Here is a 13,678-nt window from a genome sequence, read left to right on the forward strand (position 1 = left end):
ACAGACAGACACACACACACACACACACACACACAGAGAGAGAGAGAGAGAGAGAGAGAGAGAGAGAGAGAGAGAGAGAGAGAGAGAAGAAATAATTACTATAGAAGTTTTAAAAATTTTTTAAAAAATGAGGATTCAGCAGTATTGTTCTCATTCAGAGCTTAAACTTATGAGTGCAGGATGATGTGTGATGTGTGGTGCACTGTATGTGTGTGTGCCCTGGAGAATAAACTGACAGCCTTGAGTTTTCTAGAAGTTTCTTTTTTAAAATGTATGTTGGATGGCTGTTTTGGCAATCCAATTTGGATCAACAATAGTGAACAATGTCTACATCAGAGAATAAGTGGTGCTAGGTAATTGAACTCATGGTTGTTATTTTCTGGATGTCTAGCTTACAGAAAGAATAAATACGTACTGGTTTATAGAACTTTATTTATTTATTTATTTATTTATTTATTTATTCCATGCACAGATATTAATTTAAAGCTTTTTATGCTATAGTTAATACTTTTTAAAGAACTGGTATTTGTAAGCCATAATAATCTCCACATTTGCAGGTCTCATTGCCTCTATTTCTATATCTCCTGACATATAAAACTTGGTTCTAATTTTTCTACTATATTGATATTGAGCAATAGGAAGCATGTGAGTCACTCTATTCTATTGAACCAAAGAAAAATAATACATATTCAAATTTGAACTGTTAAATTTACAAAACCTAAAGCATGTTTCTACACAGGGAGTCATAAGGAAGAAAATCAGGTCAGAGTTACCCAATTCTTGCATTCAAGAAGTTTTCAGGTCCTGTATTGGAATCTCATAGTTTACTCTTTTTTAGTGATATAGACTGAACACAGGATCTCATGCATACAAGGAAAACTAAATGCCATTGAGCCCTCTTTATTTTTCCTATTTCATGTTTTTTTTTTTCTTTTTCATGTTGTTAAATTTAAGTTTGCACATCTGGATTAAAGCATTAGAAACTATAATAACTTTATTACATTTTTGATGTATTTGCCAAGATGTGGGTGAGATTAGGGCAAGGGGAAACAGAGGTATAGTATCATATAAAAATATGGTAATTATTGTGGTCCTACCACAAACTACAAACAAAGTGTCAGAGATCAAACAGTAAAAAAAAATGTAGATAAAATAATGCTAAATAAATAAGGTCATATGTATTACTAAGGAAATAGAAACAGTAAGAAAAATACCAAAGAATTGTTTGAAATAACTCATAAAAATAAAGAAATTAGAAAGAAGTGATGATTTCATGAGATATGAATGAAAATAGAAATATTATAGAGACCGTCTAACATTAGGTAAAAAAAAGAAAACATAAAAATCAGATTCATAAAAAGAAAAAAAATAAATGTAGAAACATAAGAAAGAATAATATGAACGTATATTATTAAAGTAATTTATATGTGTGCCTTGAATTGTTAAGTGATGTGTTATTATTATTAATAATTATTGAAGTGGAATGAGGAGAATAGAATTTCTTTCACTTTGTTTATGTGCTGGATTAGACTGAAAAATTGTTGTAGGATGAACCATCTCTACATCCATGGGTTGAACCCTAATTCATTATTTTAGATTTTTTTTGATATGCTTACATATTTGCTTTAGAAACATTTTTCAGTATTTTTAAATCAAAGTTTTTTCTGTTTTTGGTATCAAGGTTATTAGAGCCTCAAAAAATTAAAATTTCCCTGTTCATTCTATTTCTATTTTGTGGAAATTTTTGAACACTATTGGTGTTTTGAATGTCTCATAGAATTCTGCATTAAAACTGTCCCTAAACTATTATTGATTAATAGATTGATTGATGGATTTTTTTCTTTAAGTGATTATAATTGTACTTTTAGGCATTCTAAGTCTAGTTATATTGATTTTATAATCTTTACTTAACTTTGGTAATTACTATATATTGAGAAAATGATCACATTGTTTTTCAATTTTGTGAACAAGTTTTTTGAAAGTATGACTTAATGATTCTTTGGATTTCCTCACTGTTTGTTGTTATATCCTTTATATTTTTTATTTTTGTCTGTTTGTTAGTTTGTTTTTTGTTTTGTTTTTGTTATTTTGTTGTTGTTGTTGTTTTATTTTGTTTTAAAGGCATTTTTATTAGATATTTCCTTCATTTACATTTCAAATGCTATCCCCAAAGTCCCCTATACCCTCCCCCTGCCCTGCTCCCTGACCCATTCATTCCTGCTTCCTGTCCCTGGCATTCCCCTGTACTGGGTCATATGATCTTTGCAATACCAAGGTCCTCTTCTCCCATTGATGGCCGACTAGGCCATCCTCTGCTACATATGCAACTAGAGAAACAGCTCTGTGAGGTTACTGATTAGTTCATATTGTTGTTCCTCCTATAGGGTTGCAGAACCCTTTAGCTCCTTGGGTACTTTCTCTAACTCCTTCATTAGGGGCCCTGTGATCCATCCAATAGATGATTGTGAGCATCCTCTTCTGTGTTTGCCAGGCATTGGCATAGCCTCACTTTTAGTGAGTTTGGATAAGAGTTTATCTATAATGTTCATTTTCTCAAATCACATACTCTTTATTGCACTGGTTCTTTGTATTGTTCTTTTTTTCTGTCTTATTTATCTCAGTTTGAATATTTCCTGCATTCTAATCTTCTTGGGTATGTTTCCTTCTTTTTGTTCTAGACCTTGCAGGCATGCTGTTAAGTTGATATTATGAGATTTTTCTAATTTCAATTGTAAAGGCTCTTTGAGCTTCAAATTTTTCTCTTAGGACTACTTTCATCATGCCCCATAATTTTGGGAATGCTGTCCATGCACATTTTTAAAATTCTAATACATCACTTTTTAAAATTTCTACTTTGACCATTCTATCTTGATCATTCAAGAGAGTTCTACAGTCTCCATGCTGTTGTTGGCCATCTGTTGGTCTGTAGGTAATATTGATGCTGATAACAATCTTTAATCTGTTGTGACTTAATAGGACAAAGGAGATAATATCAGTTTTCTTGTATCTGTTGAAACTTGCTTGGTGATCAGGTATGGGAATCACATAGCCATTTTAGAGTACTTATAACTCAGCAACATGGCTATTGTGGCAAAGAATTACCTCCAAAGACTTAGGTTTCTGTGATACAGCTGGAATACAGACATACTCATCTCTAATCCCAAATAATGACATCTAATTGAGAGTCAGGCAAAGTGATGAATCAGAGAAACATTTAAAAGAATGAATCAAAGATAGGATTGTCTAACTCTCATGAGAACAAATAAGAAAGGGAAGCAACTTAAGAGAGCATCTCATAGAGACAGGGAGAAGAGGCACATTTTATGGTGACAGTTTTACAGAGAGAGGTTGCAGGTGAAGACAGAAGAAGGAGCCAGAAAATTAGAACAAATTGCAAAAGTTGGTTTGAAGTCAAGAAAAGCAATTCAGTGAAAAGCCAAGAAAAGCCAGTTTTAATCAGGCAATTTGCAGAAGAATTTCAGCCACAACAGCTAAATTGTACTAGTCAGACAGAGTTCAGAAAGAATCAGAAAGGTTGAATATATTAATCAATTAGCACCTAATAAATCTTACATCTGGCAAATAAAAGTTTCTTTTACATATGGTGCCTAATGTGATTGGAGAAGAAGAAAGCCCACCAATGTTGCAGAAAGCAAATAACATTTGGCAGAAACATCGCAGAGGACAAGAGACATCTGATAGAAAGGACATAGAAATTTGCATTGGATCTTCTCCAAAGGAAGCATCGGTTCCTCAAGTTAACCTAGACACCCAGAGGGACTAAGATAGCTCGGCATCCTAGAGCCCCTAGCAAGAGACAACTCAAGAGCCTCTAAGACAGAAAATCCCAGTAGGTCACCCCAAAGGCAATTTTAGCTGTATAAACAGCCTTGCCATGCATTAAAAGAATGTGAAATTCCATTTCACACCCCTTTAGACCATGGGTAGTAGGATTTCAGCAGATAAAACATTACTTGAGTAAACTCCTCCCTACTTTCAAATGCAACCTTTATATACCCCCCCTTATAAAAGTTTGAAAAATAGTGTTACAATTACAAAAGTTAGCTCTGATAGTTCAAAACTTTGAGAGACAAAAGACAGAGGATGTAAGAGAATTGGAAGTACTTAATTGTGAGTTGATGCCCCTTAATGAAATTGAGGCTCAAGATAGACAGGCAACTAAACCTATAGTACCACTGCTTAGGGAGTTGACAAAGACAACAACCCACACTAGCTTCCTCAGTTACCTGGAAATACCAGAAAATGGTGAAAATTCACAAAATGAAATACTAGTCTGTAATCCAGTTACAATTCAAGATCTTAAACATTTAAAAATATTAATAATAGCTTATATAATTCAGCCTCCCTATGTGAGAAATGTGTTAAGTACCTGAGATAAACATAACAGGATTAACGCCCAAAACTGGAAAGATTTAGCAACAGCTGTACTGGAAGCTAATTTTCAATTACAGTGGATGACATGGTAGTTTAAAGAAGGTACAATTAATTGTAATAGATCTAAAGATTTTAATATTATGAAAGACCAATTGTTAGGTGAAGGTCAATTTGCTGATTTAAGACAGTAGATGTAATTTGATGACTCTGTTATTACATGATGTACTTTAGGAGCTGTAAGAGTCTGGGGTAAGATGAAAAACTAGAAGAAAGTCTTTTGTCATTCCCAAAGATTAAGCAAAGCTTCAGAGTCTTTTACTGACTGCTTATGTCAATTAACAATCGTTATAAGCAAGAATAGATATTGCTTAAATATCTTTATTATGAAATATCTTTATTCCTTATATGTTTTTTGAAAGTTTTCTTGGCTATAGTAGTCTGGACGGTGTTTCTGGTCTCTTAGATCCTGCTACAAATCTGTCCAGGCCCTTCTGACTTTTGGAGTCTCCACTGAGAAATCAGATTTAATTCTCTCTTAGGTCTGCCTTTATATGTTACTTGGGCTTTTTCCCTTGCAATGTTTTTCTTTTATTGTACAAAGTGTTTAATGTTTTGATTATTATGTGACAGGTGATTTTCTCATATTTGGTGGTCTGTAAGCTTCTTGTAATTTTATACATTTTTTAATCTGATTTATTGATTTGCTCCAATATTTTGTTTGACTTTCCTAGGTTTCTATATGGGATTTGTTTATTCCCTCTCCAAGGACCTCTATCATCTTCATAAACTTTGTTTTTAAGGTCATTTTCTTGTTCTTCAGATGCATTGCAATATTCATGCTTGTTATCATGGGATAGCTGTCTTTTGTCAATTGTGTTCTTGCACTGGAGAATAATCAACTGGATTTGAATTGACTATAAGTCTAGGTGCTAATATGTGAGTTTTCTTTGTTAAATATACATTTGTTTCTTGGTTTCTATTCTTCTGACCAGAGTGACCTGTGATCAAATATAAGGACTCAGTCCAAGATGGCTGTGGCTGAGGCACCCTTTGGTTAAGCATGAAGTTTCTACCTGAGTTAGGTGCTGGAGTTCTGGCAACCTATGGGGTCCTAGTGTCCTATGTAGGAATAGAAACAGGGAACTGGGGCAGAGTAGAGGCAGAGCCCACGAAGATTTCCAGGATTCAGACTTCTGAGACCAGCATCTGGGTACAGATCTACTTTTGTAATTCAACACAGTAAAATTCATACAGGTTTTGAACCAATTCGGTTGTGGTTATGTAGTCAAGGCATTATACATGTTGCTCTGCCAAATCTAATTCGCTTTCCCTTAACTCCTTAGAGAAAGTATTTGTCATGGGGATGGGGCAGGGGGTTTTCTTGAAGATGGAGAATCAGCCATTGTCCGGAACTTGTTCTGTCTCATCTGTGTGCTGGGAGCCATCTTAGATGATGTACCATGAACCACACATCAGGACTTCTCCATAGGCTTTTTCTTCTCCATCCAACTTCTTTCTCCACCAAGTTCACTCACATAAGCAGTACAGGCCTCTGTTGCCTCTGGTGGAACAATGAACTTTTGCTAAGTTTATGAGCCTGTGTTTTTGACAGCCTGCTTGGCTGCAGGTGCCGATGGGGGCTTCTAGAGTATATCATGATGAAGAAGAGTGGGGGTTCTAGAGAAGAATACAGTGGCAATACTGGAGTGTTGATATTCTGTCACTGGGGGTCAGTCTGGGGTTTTTGTTGCTGAAGTGGCCCTTGGTGGAGCAGAAGGCTTATTCTAGTATTGAAGTGAGGGATCTAATATAAAGATTACTGTAAGCTGCAGGTTGCTCAGACCTACTATACTAGCATCTAGGCACTAATTGAAGCCTCAAGCCATTGCAAGTTGTATGGTAAAAATATATCTAACAAAATGAAAAGGAACAGGAAAAAGGAAAATAAAGAATTTAGTAATGTTTATTTTTAAAAAGTAATAAAAGAGAAAGGTATAAAATAATTGTATAGGAAAGTATAATGTTTTGCATATAAAGCTTTAAAATGCACATATAAATATTTAAGTCAATCTTATTCAAGATTTTCCATACAAAATACTATTTTTTTCTTTTCACTTTCAATTCTTTATTTTAATTTTAATTCTTTTTCTGTTTAATTTTTTTATTTGTTTATATTTCAAATATTATCTCCCTTCTTGGTTTCCCCTACAAAAAACCCCTATCCCATCCACACCCACCCTCTCCCACCTACAATGAATCTTGGTGATATTCATCCATCTCATTGTCCTCTACATAGATCGAACCTTTTCCAAAAATATCTCCCATTTCTGTCCAAATTTCATAGCTTTTGTTTTTAATAACTGACCAGTTTCAACTAAGATTGCTCATATGGACATTTGTGACTCTCCATGGGAATATAGGCTCCTCCTGGTACAAAATGATGTGCCTCTCCTTCCTTCCCTCAGTAGCACTGAACTGTCATTAGCTGCTCAACTAGGAGGGGGCAACAAGAGCTCAGTTTTAAAATTACATTGCAAAATGTTTTTTAAAGGGCATAAATCAGGCTTCTAAATAAGTTAGTTAGGCAGGAGGATATAGCCTATGCTCTATGCTCACCAGGTCTATCTTCAGTGTCTGGTTGGGCTACCACCTCAGAGTGAGATCACACTCAGTTTTTCATGATTTCCTGATTATTTGTTTGTGTTACTCACCTAGCAGAAAGAAAGTATAATCTTTGGGCACACAAAGCAGTAATCACTCTGAACTCCTTACAGCTCAAGACCAGATGATCCAGACTAGAAATTCTAACTACCTGGCCTTAGCTTCTAGAGCCTTCAGATGTATGGTTGATCATGGGGCAACTGGAGCCTTCTGGAAAAGAAGCATTCAACATTCATGAACTTTTCTTCTTTAGTTTACTACAGGTCCTGCATTTTATAGATTGAAAGAATAAATTTCTTTCTCTTCTGTTCTACACATCTGATATTATTTTCTTAGTTTCCACTTGCTCATAACGAAATATTTATTCCTTCCTACCAAGAAGAGGAGCTGGCTCTCTAATATCTTTGAATGTCTGTTACATGCTAGCTCTTATTGACTGCTATTGTTTTACATCCTCTGAATTTAGTAGCAAATGTTTAATAATAATTAGATTAGAATGAGATAATTTTGTGACAAATAGGAATAAATGATTACATTTAGAATGGGGGTCAATAAAATCATAATTATCAAAACTGCCACAGGAAGAATATTTTAAGAATTGACATTTCCTTGGAGTTCTTAGTATAATTAATTTTCATGAATGAATCACAAATTCTAATATTGACATGTATAAGACAGTAAAATATTTGGGCATTTTATAAACAGCAATAAGTGTTTAATGGTAATTTGACAACTTAGAATTTAACATGTTTCAGTAAGATCTTACTGCAGCTGGTGGATGATTCATTCCTGTCTCTTGTAAAAGGGCATACAGTCTAGCATTTCTGGGGAGCAATAATAAATTGAAAATGAACATGTTTGCAATAATAAGGGTGAAACATTTCCAGCTCTTCTCTTCAGAATGCCAAGAGAACATTATGTAAGTGGTGCAAATAGGTCATTATCAAATGTGTCAAAGAAGCCCACAATGGAATGTATTTTTCATGTAATTGCTCTTAATTCCTCTTTTTATTTAAGTGTACAACTAATGTGGAAAGATTTCTATGACTATTATCATAAACAATTTAGTGTTTGATTGTAAGAAATAAGGGTTATCTTTATATTTTAATGATATCATCACTTGTTTTCTTTTTCAGATTTTTAGTTAATTTATTCTGTCTATAGTTCAATATGAGATGTCAATAAAATAACAACAACAAAAAGAAGCTTAAGTACTTAGGCATACATATTTGGTCAAGTACAGAGCATTTACTTTATTTAACAAAAAAGAATGGGCAAATTTATCAATAAAGAAATAAATATGTCATTATACAATTGAAAACATATCCTTCTTTAAAAATGACTATTTGCTTTTTATAGTGTCATATATGTAATTAATTATAATATCAAAATTTTTCAAAGATTCAAAAGAAGTATTTGATGTTAACTACTATAAATAAAAGTAAATTTTATTTCTATAATTAAAATATGTATAGATTAGTACATTTCCCACTCTTTCATTTTACTTATGTATAATCATCAAATTACATACAATGTTCTTATTTATTAGAACTGTAAGAGAGTATTTATATGTGTTTAAAGTCAAATTTCAAACTAAGTGTCCATAGTTCATTTTATTTGAACATATTTCTCTTCTGCAAATAAAAACTCTGCTATAATAAATATTTACTGGATAGTGAAATGAAATTACCCAAATCAATCTTCCAGGTAATTATTGAAATAATAGCATACCCATGTGTTTTATAAAACATTTTTATTTTCTTCATTGCTGAGCTGTAAATATAACAAATGTTTAAAATACATTTTCACATAATAACAGATAATTTCAGTAACTTTTTTCCTGTAACACATAGGTAAAATGTAGATTTTAAATTGAACTGCTTACATTTTAAAGTTAGTTTAAACAGAAGTGCTTACTCAAATACTTATTGGCATCTAAAATTATTTTTTTATATCCCAGCTTAACACAACACAACTTACACAGAAATTTAGCATTGTTACATATGGAAATGAGAAATTGACTGACAAATACATCATTTTTTATTCCAGCTGGATATTAATAAAGCCCAGTGGTTTAAGAATTGTTAAAATGTTCTCTCAGGAATGAGCTACAGTCTTTTCCAAGGGCAGTACTCTGTTACTTGTTCCGAGGTCCAAACTACAGCTCTGACTTAACATGAGTTTACTTTGGAAACATGTGTCCGACTGGATGGAATTTAAAAATAAATCACAATAAAATAAAGAGAATAAAAGGAGAGTAATTTTTATTTAATTCTCAAAGACTTAATGTAGAAAAAAATTGTGGTAAATAACTCAACTGATATTGAAGAAGCCAACAGACTCATATCATTGAAGAATATTAGAGCCTCAATTATTGGATTATGTTTTTATTAGAAATCCATAGACGTATAATCAGATCATTTCTACAATCACTTAGTGTGAAAAAGAAAATTCATAGAAGCTTTTCAAGATAGGAAGAAACAACTCTGACTGGAAAGTAGAGTTCAAAATGAGAGATTTTGTCCTGGAAACATATTTAAATCTAAAAATATTGCAATTATCTTAGCATTTAAGATTAGAGATATACAAATAAGAATTTAAGGCCCATCCAATGTACAAATTATTCCTATAGATGTTATGTTCATATTCAGGTGGATTTCACTTCCCGATAAACAATCTCATAATAATCCTTAGAATCTTAAATAATCTTTTTTCCTACCATATTCAGTATAAATTATTCTCCTAAACTACTAGACAATGATGAACTTAGACTCTCATGTTTTACATACATATTTAAATGAGAAATTCTTTAAATATTAAGAAAATAGAAAGAGCAAAAGTCTGATGAAGATATTCACAAAACAAAACAAACAAAACAAAACAAAAAGAAAAAAAGAACAAGTTTAGAAGTCGAATGAAATTAAAGAGTAAATTTGAGCACCTAAAATGGAAAGGGGAGACCCTAGTTCTAAACTAGAACATGGGGACATGATTCCTAAAAGTCCCATGTATTATCAAAATCTGAAAAATTAGAAGAGAAATTTCAATGGTGAATTTTTAAAACTTGAAAAGAGATGTTCTTTGGATATTCAAAAATCTAGTAAGCATATTGGTAGAAACCATATCAAACATAGAAAACGTTAGCAAACTAGAAAAAGATGTCTATCTCTTCAAACAGGTAAACTTATTTATGAAAATATAGCATGGTATTTGATTATAAATGATGAGGTATTTTTTTCTCTTTTTCTTTCTGTTTGTTTTTTTTTTTTTTTTTTCTAAATTGGGAAACTGGGTAATGATGTTTTGATTTGACTATTTTTAAAAAAAAATGTAATGACAGACTCAGCATCTTTTAATGTCAAAAATATATGAATATATATTTTAATTTTTAGTTCTGGGATATTAATATAATTGCTACATTTCTCTCCTCTTTTTTGTTCCCAAATCCTTCTATATACCTGACCCCACTAGTCTTCTAATTTGTGTCCTTTTGTTATGACTTTTTTGTTATTCATATTTATATCCATGTATGTGTGTATTCTTAATGAGGATTTCTTTTTCTTCTTCAGTATCTTTACTAGTGTTATCTTTGTTCAGCTCATATATGAGCATTCATTCAGCATCTAAATACCCAAACAATGCCTGAAAAGGGATGATATCGATATAGCTGCTAAAATATAAGAGTGAAGCTCATAAGGTTTTTTCCATAGACAAGAAACTACAGGAAACTGAGGAATGCTGAGAACATGGTAAATATTCTTCTTTAGAGAAGAGTACGCCAGTATGAATCTAATTTTAAAAAAATGTTTAGACTTGGGCTGGTGAGATAGCTCAGTGGTTAAGAGCACCGACTGCTTTTCTGAAGGTCCTGAGTTCAAATCCCAGCAACCACATGGTGGCTCACAACCATCTGTAACAAGATCTAACACCCTCTTCCAGAGTGTCTGAAGACAGGTACAGTGTACTCACATATCATAAATAAATAAATTTTAAAAGAAAAAAAAAACAGGTTTGAGTGTATATCCTGGGACACACATTAAAAAAATGTTTAGACTTAAATGTTATACATTCAAATAGCATTATAGGAAAAAGAAAAATATAACTCTATAGTGGATTGCTTATTTATTATCATAATGGTCTTTAGTGCTAATTTCTATTTGCTCTTAAAAGAAATATTGCATTTCTAATGTAAATTTACACCCATAGATATGTTTTCCTTTATTGGAATCAGAAGTACAGCTGTTCTTGATTTTTGTCAGATACGTTGCAATAAATGATGAACGTGCCTACAAAATGGAAATAAGATATATTGCATAAGAAATACTAAAAGATTACAATGAATAAATAAATTTAAAACAGATGTAATTTTATTTAAAAATGAAATTTATGACAGTGTTGATCAAGTCTATTCTGAAAGCTCTGTTAAATATAAAAATAGTATTCTTAAAACTGACAATAAAAATGTAGAAATGTGAATTTTTGTTAAAAATAATCATGTCAAGTATTATTAGTTAAAAAATTAATCCCACCAATATATTCTAAAACAGATTATATGATGGTACTTAAAGATTACAAAAATAATTGAATATTAATATAGGAGCTTGAAGACACACTAAACTTAAACATTTATACAATCAAATTCTTTTATATACAGTCAAGTATACATTTTTAAGTATTAATGATTATAAATTAGCAATGCTTCTGAAGTGATTCACAATAAAACAATTAGGATTTATTGAGTTGGGCTGTTATGTTAATAGAAACAGATTATGCAATATCCACTGTAGTATATTGCTTAACAAAGCATGAGAAATAAGTAAACAGAAGTCATGCAACAATTTTATCCTAGTGGAAACAGTCTCTCATTCTGATTCAGGAAGTGAACCAAACATAAAATTCTCAATAAATAAACAATTTACACATTTCAGAGATCCATATGGGCCCTCTCCATTGTTATACATGTAGTAAGAAGAGCTTACTGTGTAACAGAGACTCTCTACTCCACAAGTCTTTCAGCGCACTCCAGGTGTATGTCTCCTGTGAGTTTTCACCCATGTGAGATGGGTCTTTTAGATAATGAAACTGATTGTGAGTCTAATACGCTCATGTAAATTACCACAATGGACTGTCTTTAGTCTCTAAGATGAAGATGGATAACAGTTCTTTATTTAGCTAGTTTTAGTACCATATCTGGGTTAATAGGCATTTGTACTAACCTCTCCAATGATGTTGATAAAACAAAGATCACCAGAAGAAACTAAGAACAAACTTTAAATTAACTGAAAGTTTTTTAATTGTAAAAAGAACATAAATTGATTAATATATCCAGATGTACTGATTTCAGATAAAATCATCATTCCTTATGATATTGAAGAGACTGTCTGTCTATATGATATGAAGAATATATTTCTTAAAATAAGGAAATTAAAAATGGAAATGCTTTTTCCAATAGAGGAGGAGATGTAAGTTGCATCAACTAAGTCTTAGATATGCATGGATTATATGTGATTGCCAAAGTGAAAAGAGAAGAAATGATGAATATGAGATCTTTGAATTTGTCCCATTTAGCCTTGCCCATGTCAACACATGTTTCTTAACCACACCTCTTCCAATTATACACCAGAATAATATTCTTATTTGGGAGGGTACCACTGTTTCTGTATTTATAACAGAGTGTATAAGATACTTTTAGAATATACCCAATCTGTTTGCCCAGTTAGAAAGTAATAACTGTGTTTGCAGTTCTATTTGTCTATTTTGTTTATGATGTAAACCAGATTCTCAAGAATTATTTGCATATGCTTGAAAAATAATTAAGAAATAAACAATAATTTCATGATGATGAGATTTACTCATTAAGTAAAATGAAACTCAAGGGGACCACACCTATGATAAAGACTTTGTAAAATTTGTTCTTTATTTTATAAAATAATTACGATCTATAATGCAAGAGTTAGATAGATTGCTTAATAATAATTTCAGATATAAATTTTCTTCTATGGCTCTCTGAAGAGGCATTTGGAAAATAAAATAGATTAATTGCTTACTGCTAGGAGGACAGTATTCACCATAAATTCTCTTTTACAATGTTGAATTACCTCATATGAGAAAAAATATATTCTTGCTAGTTCAAATTTTCACATTATGTTTATTTATTCTTTTCTCCTTTCAACCTTTAATCAGTGGAGAATGTAGCACTTCTTCTTTTCTACTGGATTACTGTTTTCTTTACATTTTGTTTATATGATAGGTATAAAGAACCATTTTTATATTTCACATTTGACTCATATCATGTGTTCTACTGTCAAACCAGTAAATATACTTCAACTTATTAAAAAAGTAGCATTCTTAAGTAATTTAGTTTCAGAGTACTCATACAATAACACAGATTGTACTCTTTAATGTTTATATAATAGTACTTTTCTTCATTAATGCCAAATGAAAAGGTGAATTTCTTTTTTTTTAATATTTTTATTACATATTTTCCTCAATTACATTTCCAATGCTATCCTAAAAGTCCCCCATACCCTCCCCACGACCCCCCTACCCACCCATTCCCATTCTTTTGGCCCTGGCATTCCCCTATATTGGGGCATATAAAGTTTGCAAGTCCAATGGGCCT

Source organism: Mus caroli, chromosome 14 (assembly GCF_900094665.2).
Source record: "Mus caroli chromosome 14, CAROLI_EIJ_v1.1, whole genome shotgun sequence".
Lineage (NCBI taxonomy): Eukaryota > Metazoa > Chordata > Mammalia > Rodentia > Muridae > Mus > Mus caroli.